Genomic DNA, 9,364 nt, shown 5'->3' with positions numbered 1-9,364 from the left:
TCGTGAGCCAGGATCTAGGTTCAGACCCAGCTTTAATGCTGAAATATGCCATATAATCTACTTGTCCAGTCCAGTGCCACTCCCACAGTTTACGGTGGGTGGCTGATAACAGATTCATGGGTCTTTATAATAGGATAATTCATTATGGCGTCTTCAGACCTCAGAGGGTTTGAGGGCAGCAACCTCAAAACCAGAATGCTTTGAGTCCTGCGGAGAACAACAGAGGTCAAGGAAAGTCCCTGCCTCATCCAAGCCCCTTGGGTCTGCCCCCGCCTGCCTTGCTCCCTCCCTGCCACAGTCCCTGGTTCTCTGTGCCTGCCTGTGCCGAAACCACGCAGATCTGACCTTTGGTTTACAGCTGGAACCAGGAAAGGAGCCCTCCTGCACCCAGCGCTCGCCTCTCCGGCTGCCGGCAGCGCCGGAGCTCGCAGAGCCCCGCACAACTTCAGGCCGGAGTCATTTTGGGCAGCGCAGGGCAATAGCAGCTCTAACCACAGACTACGTGGGGTGCTGGCCTCTCAGGAAGATGAAGCTGATGGAGCCGTGGCTGCCAAGGGGTTCCTGGTGGGGACGAATCTGAGCCAGCCCCGCCAGAGGAGCCGCAGGTCTGTCCTTTGAATTCCAATGCAAAAATGAAGCACCTCGCCCTGCGCAGAGGGTGTCAGAAGTATTGTATCGTCTCTCAGAGCTGGTGGCATTGTACTGAGTAATTTATTGCAACGATGAACCCAATCATTTTCTGTAAATTATTTTGTAAATCACATTGATTATTTATAATTGGGAGATTAAATGGAAAAAAAAAAACCCCAAACTACAATAACCAGGCTGTCTTTTCCAACTCAGCAACCTTTTTTCCTGTACGTAGAGATACCCTATGGGGAATCCTTTTTGGTCCATTTGCACCAAGCATTCCTTGATACCGTACATTAATTTTTGCTGGTTACTGCCTTCCAATGGAAACAGAGGAATATTTCTTCATTAGAGTTTGTATTCATTAAAAAAAAAAAAAGGAAATAAATGCAAAAATATTTTCTAACTTTTCCCAGACAGATGGATTTCTTTCTTCTGGGAGGATTTATTCTAAATCAAGGGGCTTGCCTCCTTGTTGATCTGAGCACAAAGCATATGTGTGTTGAGGAAAAAGCCCAAACACATATGTGACGCTGTCACCAGCTGACACTATTTTTCCCAGCAAGCCTCATATTAGCTGGTGTCTGTCCTGAAGCCACGTGTGCTGGAAGCACAAGATTGAATGACAATCTCAATTTTCATTAAAAGAAAAACAAACATGAACCATAAATATTTGCTTTTATGATTCCAGAGAGACCAAAGACTTTAAAAGTAACCACTCTCTGAAAACCAAGCAAAGGAAGCCGGAATATGTTTTTAGCATTTTGAACATGTTCATTTTTAAGTCCCTCTTGTATTTCAAGGTTAATTTTGGAGCACTTTGGGGTGATGATTCTGCTTTGGTTCACACTCAGCCAGCCCACTGCGCTGGTGCAGCCACAGGCAGACTCAGCCTACGGGGCACAATAAGACAATAAAGTGAAAGTCAATTTGTCACTGGTTGTAAAGGTGAAGAAGGACACTGACAATTAGAGAAGGTTCTTAATGACCTCCCTTCTGATCACGGGAGTCTGCTCTCACATGTAGCATGCCCAAGAAGATAACAGAGAGGAGAGAGATGGCTGTAAAGATTAGGTATCTGGGGAGGAACAACATCCAGCATTTTCAGCTCTGTTCTGCAGCAGATGCCCCCCATGTTCCCCCATCACTCAGCGTGAAATGAGTGGGCAATCTCATCCCAGGTAGGAGGGATGAGAAGCAGCCTGATTTTTCCAGACCCCTTGCACATCCCGTGGCCTCCCAGTGACAGTCACACTGGTGAAAACCAGCAGCAGGGATGAGATTCAGAGCTGTGTGAGGACTGTGTGGAGAGAGCACTTAGAACCTGCCTCCACCCTGGGGCCAAGGGGTCAGAAGAATAGGACAGACCTCAGATAACGTGCCCTCAATACCAGTACACCTGTGATGGTCCAGAGCCGACACCACTGCTGAATGCCTGAACCAGGTCAGCAAACGCAGTCACAGGACTTGTGTTATCTCAGCACAAACAGCGACCAAGTGGTTAGTCCAGTCAAGAGAAGAAAACAAAGTTCCTTCTCTTTAATGTGGAATAAAAACCAGGAGCCCTCTACCTGCCTGCCACAGGAACCCCGTGACCCACAGTCAGTTTTACCTGGGTATATGCCCTAAAAAGTCCATATATGTAATATCAAATCTTAGAAGCAATAAATTCTCCTGGATTCCTTCCCATGAACTGCTCTATCAAGGCTGCCCTTTATCTGGTTAATCTTAAATCAGCGCAATCCCTACAGGAGCTTTCTTATTGCTGGATTCAGCTCCCTCAGAAAAAAAAACAAACAACAAAAAAAAACCACACACCACAAACTGCCCCAGAGACAACCTTGTCCTAAGTGGTGCCCTCGAGCCCAATCCTCAATTCTTCTCAGCCTCAAATCACCCTGAGACACTGGTTTGGCCCCTCATGAGCTGTGTTTTATCCTACTGGGCTCCCTGGAGCCCACAGGCAACGCCCCATGTCACAGCAGATGTCTGCTGTAAGGACAGCCAGTATCAGCCTCTAAGGCACAACTTTCTTAAGAAGTTTTTGGACACAAGAGCTTTTTACTGTCCTCTTGAGCTCCTGCAACCTAGACTAAGGATGATTTCCTGGAGAGCAGTATCTCCAGCTGCGAAATCTTTTCACGATGTCCAAGTAAAGATCTGTGAAAGTGGTATTTTTAGGTCCTTTGGCCACTATGAAATGCATTCTTTTCATATTCCTTATATAACCTTCCTCTGAAATAACCAACAGGCTTTGGAGCCTTTTCTACAGCTTTCATATCTCAGGGGGTGGGGTGGGGGAGAAAGAATGGCAAGTGATTTTTATGGCCTGCATATCATCTCTGAAAAAAACAACTATTGCTGCTATTAAACTCGCAAGTGCACACACAGGCACAGATAGTCGTGAACAACAAGAGGCAGCAGGGACGGCTCAGCAACGTGGCACTGCTGAGCCAGGCAATTCTGTGTGCCAGGCTGGCCACTTCCCTCAAGGCTGAATGCAAATATCACTAACCAATTTGGGAATTCAGACTAATCCCTTTCCACTTGGAGAGGCTGGAGGAGGAAGGGTAAGGTGTGGGTATGTTTAAAATCGTTCTCCCCATTCCTAATTGAGGTGTGACCCTGATAATCATAAACACACCTAGCACCTGAAAAATTGCCAGCCAGGCCAATAAAAATGGCAATATACTGTCAGCTTTGTTAGGTGTGGAGCAAGCAGGAGAGCTCTGCACAAACAAGACTGCCGTCACGTCCTTCAGTTCAGTCTCCTGTGTAGGAGAGGAGCAGCTGCTGGGGTCAACAGAGCGCTCCCAGTTCAAGCCCAGGGGGAGAAGCTCCGAGTCTAACCCAGGTCTTGGGAAGGAAGGTGGTTTGGGAACTGTATTTCCAAGGCTTATTCTGGCTTTGGACCAGAACATTGGCATCATCTTCCAGAGGCCTGAGGCCACACCTAGCTCAGGCGATCAGCCACAGAAGATACGGGATACACAAACCGCTGGCCTCCACAGGTCATGCTTCACCTCAGTCCCTCACGTCTGACAGCTCTGCCTGGCTGGGACCTGCAGTCTCTTGTGACAGGGACACGTGAAGTCCTTCTGAGCCTGGGGGACCCTACACCAGATGACTTTGGTCTGGGGGAGCTGTTGTGATTCCCCACCTCCTCCTAGAAACTGCTAAGGTTGCAATAAATAGCACAAGAGCCTGCGGGACATGCCTGGACAGACACTCACAGCAGAAAGCATCGCCAGCTGGACAGGAATTCCTCGCTGCAGCTGCCAGCCTAGGTGTTAGCAGTGGCTGGAACATGGCCTGTTCTCCCTACTGACCAGGAAAATCATTACAATAGAGTAACTCAGTAATACGCTTCTCTGTTCCTCTCCAGGACCCTCCAAAACCTCACTGTGCCTCAAAAACACCCAATAATTAACCCTGTCCTTGGGGCAGTATTACCATTCACCACTGACACGGAGCACACTGCTTCATGCATATCCTAGGATCCACTCAGAGCTGATTTGCAGAGGATACAAAGCCTTAAAGTCCCACCTGAAGAGACGTAGAGGTCCCCAGCTCATGCACCAGCGAGGATGGCAAGCAGCTGAGAAAAACGCTTGAGGCAGAAGCGGCAAAGGGAAACCTTAGTGCCAGACCCAGAACGCCTGACTCTGGACTACAGCACTTCAGCACAGATAATGCACAACCATCAGAATCTTTGCTTCTGGGTGGTTTTTAGCTCTCTCTTAAAATCACCTTCAGGTGTGGGATTAGAGTGGCATCTTCTCACCTGGCAGAGCACACTGGAGACCTGCTGTGCTGCAGGCCCTGGGGGAGGCAGCGGAGACAGCTCCAGCATTGCAGGCTCTTAATTTCCATTGAAATCCTGCTGTTGCCTGTGTGCAGCTCCTCTCCTCTCTTCACAGTCCACCATGCAGCTGCCTTCCTTCACCCCAAGGCGGTGCAAGAGCCTGAGATCTTGCTTAGGGGTTACTCCAACACCCAACCCTGCCTCGCTCCTTCCCACTGACATAAGGGCTTATGATGGGCAAGGCCCAAGAGCAAAAGCACCTAGTTCAACCCAGGGAGCAGCAGCACTTCCCTCATCCTGCCCATGGAAAGTATCCTACACCGTTTGCCAACAGGGTTCCTGCAGGAGGAAAACTGAGCGCTTCTACTGGGCTGTATCCAGAGAAGTGTGGCCAGCAGGTCGAGGGAGGGGATTCTGCCCCTCTGCTCTGCTCTGGTGAGACCCCACCTGGAGTGCTGCGTCCAGCTGTGGAGCCCTCAACATCAGAAGGATATTGACCACTTGGAGCGAGTCCAGAGGAGGCCACGAGGATGATCAGAGGGCTGGAGCCCCTCTGCTATGATGAAAGGCTGAGAGAATTGGGCTTGTTCAGCCTGGAGAAGAGGAGGCTCCACGGAGACCTTATAGCACCTTCCAGTACCTGAAGGAGCTACAAGGAAGCTGGGGGGGACTTTTTCCCAGAGCCTGTAGTGACAGGACAAGGGGTAACAGGTTTAAATTGAAAGCAGGGAGATTTAGATTAGATATCAGGAAGAAGTTCCTCACAGAGAGGGTGGTGAGGCACTGGGACACGTTGCCCAGAGAAGCTGTGGATGCCCCATCCCTGGAAGTGTCCACGGCCAGGCTGGATGTGGCTTTGGGCAACCTGGTCTAGTGGAAAGTGTCCCTGCCCATGGCAGGGGGGTTGGAACTGGATGATCTTTAAGGTCCCTTCCAACCCAAACCAGTCTGTGATTATGACACTGCTCTAACACACTCGGCAGTGCTGTACCCATTGCCACGGAGGGGCTGGCAAGGAGTACAGGTCCCCGAGCAGCACCTTCACAGCTAATCCTGCCAGGGACCCATCCTACAGGGAGACAGCTGCTTTCCTTCCAGTCTGCCAGGGCATCGTGAAACACGATGAAAGACTGGGAAAACACTGTCTCAGTTCAGAGTAAATTAAACTCCAAAAATCCCGTAATATTTAAAACATTCGGAGGTCCTGCCAAGCACATTCCTCACCAAGCTTTTGCAAAAACATTGCTGGTATTGAAGCGAGTAAAGCCAAGGATGGGGGAAGTTCTCTCAAAGCCCAGGTTGGGTACAGCGCGTGTCTCTATCGCACCGCACGCTCGGCTTCCTGGGGGTCTGACTGCACGTCAGCACGGCTTTACATGCCCGGGTGGGGGGGGTCTGCCTGTACACGGCTGCTTCAGCTTGCTGTGCATTTGCATCTCGGTGTCCGTTTCCATAGCTTCGCATGCGGGTCTGGTCTGCTCCGTGTGTGGGGGGAGCATGTGCAGAGCACGGCGCCTGCCGCTCAGAACTGAGGATGTCACCTGTGAGACCCCCTTCTTACACCACGACACGCAGGGTGGGAGCAGGCTGGGAAACCTCTCCGGGAGGACGTACACTCCAGGCTTTGAGACCAGGAATATTTACAGTAGTTTAGGGCATATTTTCTCAGTCACTTCACCCTTTGAGCACAGAGGAAGAGCTGTTGGATTGTGTGACAGCCAAGCACCCTGCGGGCCAGGTACCCTGTCTGGAGAAGGTTTACACGAGCGTGGTGTGGCCCTGCCTGGGGAGATTCCTGGGGCTGCCAGTCCCCTGCAGCCCTTTCCACACTGCTGACTGGTGCAACAGAAGCAGCTCAGGCTTGAGAGATACAACACAGCCCCATGTGCAGGCAGACTTGCCCAGCGCTACGGGACTAGTGGCTCTCTTCTCTGATGCCGAGCGGTCCAAAAGGACTGTGTAATTTGTGGGGCCCAGAGGTTCTGCCTGCACCCCGAGGACCAGAGCCCCTCTTGGCCTGAACGGCACAAAGATTATCTTTATTACAGGACTGTTATGTTTGCACAGTTTAGTGATTTAATATCAGTTTAAAGCCTTCTCTGTGAGCAATGCTGTTTGAAGTCATGCTCTCTTTTCAGCCTCAGCTTGCCAAGACTGTAAAATGTTTATTGCTAATGGTGGAAGAGCTTAAAGAAGCCAAGATAACTTTCCCAGGCTGGGTATTAGAACTGTTCAGAAAAGTAAATGAGTGAAGAGTATTACATGAGCTTCATTAAATATCAACCAACACCAACAGCCATTCGTTTATAACACAACGGCAGGGCACGGGAGCACCCAGGAGCTGAGAAAGGTATGAATCACATGTGATGGGAGAGGTGAACAGGAAAAGGGCTGGATTCATCATTCCTGACTGAAACTCCTGCAAACTACCGTAGATTTGGCGCTGATGAAGGGAATGAGTTGGTGTTGCTCATCTCTGCTCAGCTGGGGGGAGGAGGGAGTGTGTGTCACATGCATGTGGTGCAGTACGTCCTTCTCCCTCCTGCAGCTATGGGTAAGGACAAAATTCTCCAGCTAGGGGAGGACTGTCTGCCTGGATGTTTCTTTCCAGTTTTTAGCTTTTACTTCCTTATAGACAGCTTCTGCCTTTACCAGTTTCTAGCCACAGGATGCGAACACCAGTTAGAGTAAATTATAGAATCACTTGCTACCACTGCTGTGATTTCACGTGCCAGTACTTTAAAACTTCCCCTACACCTTGGCTTGGCGCTTGAACCCCTCACTTCCATTCACCACCCACCATTCTCTTCAAGTTAACATTCCCCACGTAAGGAAAATGGAAGTAAGGTTATTAGTTCATTTGGGGACCATCCCCAAATTATATTTCACCTCCAATCCTTCTTCACTATGCAGTATTCTTACTTCTAACTTCCTTCTTTATTCTCTCTTCCCTGCCAAAGACTCTTGCTCTTATTTTACTAACCTCTTTCCCATCTCTCAGTGTGATTGCCACCAATTATCACTTGTTTCCTCCTCTTCTTGTCCCCCAAAGCAGAGCTTCCTACACACATCTCAGACATCCCTGCTTACTCCTAACACCCTGTTGCAGCAGCTATTAGCCAGTCAGGTCTGGAACTGCCACCCCCCTCAATTTTCCTCCCTTGTTTGAAGGGCGCAAATTCCAACCAGATTTTGCAACCTGTAGCATAAATTCCTCCTTGCAGCTCCAGTATTTCCCAGCTTTTTGGTTTTTAAGCCTTTTCTGAGATCAGCCCTGCCTCCCTGCTAATTTCAGCAATTAGCTGTGTCAGGTGCATCTTCATCCCTTCAGCTCTAAGGCCACAGATCTGTCTCCCCAACGCACATCTCCCTCCCTCTGGAGGGATGGCTCCTGCCTAGAGACAGCTCTCTCCAAACTGTGCCTGCACTTGCCAGCTTCTGGCTCTGAACACTGCCCTGGGACTCCAGGTCCCGACTGGCTGCTTTTCTCATGATTGTGCTGCAGGTCTCTGTGCCCAGGAGCTGTATGAATGGAAACGGGAGCAATGTAAGCTCTCTTGTCCTCCTGAGGTCTCTTCAAACCTCATTTATCCCACAATCTACTAGAAAAGGCGTGGAGAAACATCATAAACAGTTCTCATTCACACAGATCCAAACTGGTCCCAGTTTCAGGCACCAGCTTACCAGACTGCAGCCAGCTCTGAGCTGGCTGGACTCAAAACAGGACTGGCCTGGAGTATCAGCATGGGGGCAGATCAACATATTCTCCTTCTCTGAGATGTTTCTGTATGGGTAAACACCTGTGGCACACTCAATTTGCTGCTACCCTGGCATATCTCTTGCCAGGCATGGCGTCACTGAAATATTTTCCACTTTGGAGAACGAAACTTTGGAAGAGAAATAAATCGGAGCTCAATGTCTGATGCTGCAGAAAGGCCTCGTTTCCCGCTGCGGACTCCCGGGGCTCCCGCTCTTTGTCGAACTATCTTTGACTCCCTCTCCTGGCTGAAAACACAGGTTACAGCCAAGAGAAAAGAGCAAAGCTCACCGAGCTCGCAGAGCCGCTCCAGCCTGGTGACAGTCCCCAGCAGGATCCTGAGCCTGTTCTGCAATCTCACTGTGTCCATGATCAGTGAGGTTAAACGTGTCATTTTTCCCCCCTCCCCAGAACTCCCTGTTGAGCTCATTCCAATGCAGCAAGCCTGTGAGTAAGCATCTTGTTATTACAAATTCCATGCGAAGTAGTCAGGCACCACCATCTGAACTCCTGTGGGATATGACTTTCTGTCCTCTCAAAACCAAATCAAACCACGACCAACAAAAAAAATCTCCCTTTATTAACATTTAGTGCCTCTGTTGACATTCAAATTCAGGCTAGAGCCAGCACATCTCTTGGGCCCTGCTCCCATCCCACCACCGGAGTCAGCTGCGCTTCCCTGGACCCTGCGTTGAGGCTCTGCTAGCTCTGATCAGCAATTCTGCACCTGCTCTGGCTTTCCTCTCGCTGGGGAGCTGTGGCGGGCAAGGGGAGGCCCTGAGGCCTGCTGATGGTGCTGTGGCCCTGCCTCCGGCCGCCCTTCTCTCGTCAGGTTGTGGCTTTCTTGGATACCAGCTTGGCCACGGATGGGGGGGAAGGCCCAGCTCTGTCAGGGAGGTGCCCTGGTGACGTGATGGGTCAGCACCTGAGCACTCCTGCTCCCGGTCAGCTCCGGGGTGGCTCAATATATGTAATATCTGTAATTCTGCCTTTGGCTCACAGCTGGAGGCAACGAAACGTCGTTACGGAAGGGGATGAGGTGGAATTAAAGGGCAGAAGTGGCTCCACCGAAGGGACACCGGGGTCCCTCATGCCGAACTGCAGATACCGGAGATGGGGGAAAACCCGCGCCTTCGGTCACCCGAGGCCGAATCATCCCGGTTCTGCGCGGC

The sequence above is a fragment of the Eurypyga helias genome, unplaced genomic scaffold (assembly GCF_000690775.1).
Source record: "Eurypyga helias isolate BGI_N326 unplaced genomic scaffold, ASM69077v1 scaffold483, whole genome shotgun sequence".
NCBI classification, from domain to species: Eukaryota; Metazoa; Chordata; class Aves; order Eurypygiformes; family Eurypygidae; genus Eurypyga; species Eurypyga helias.
This window is presented reverse-complemented; position numbering follows the sequence as displayed.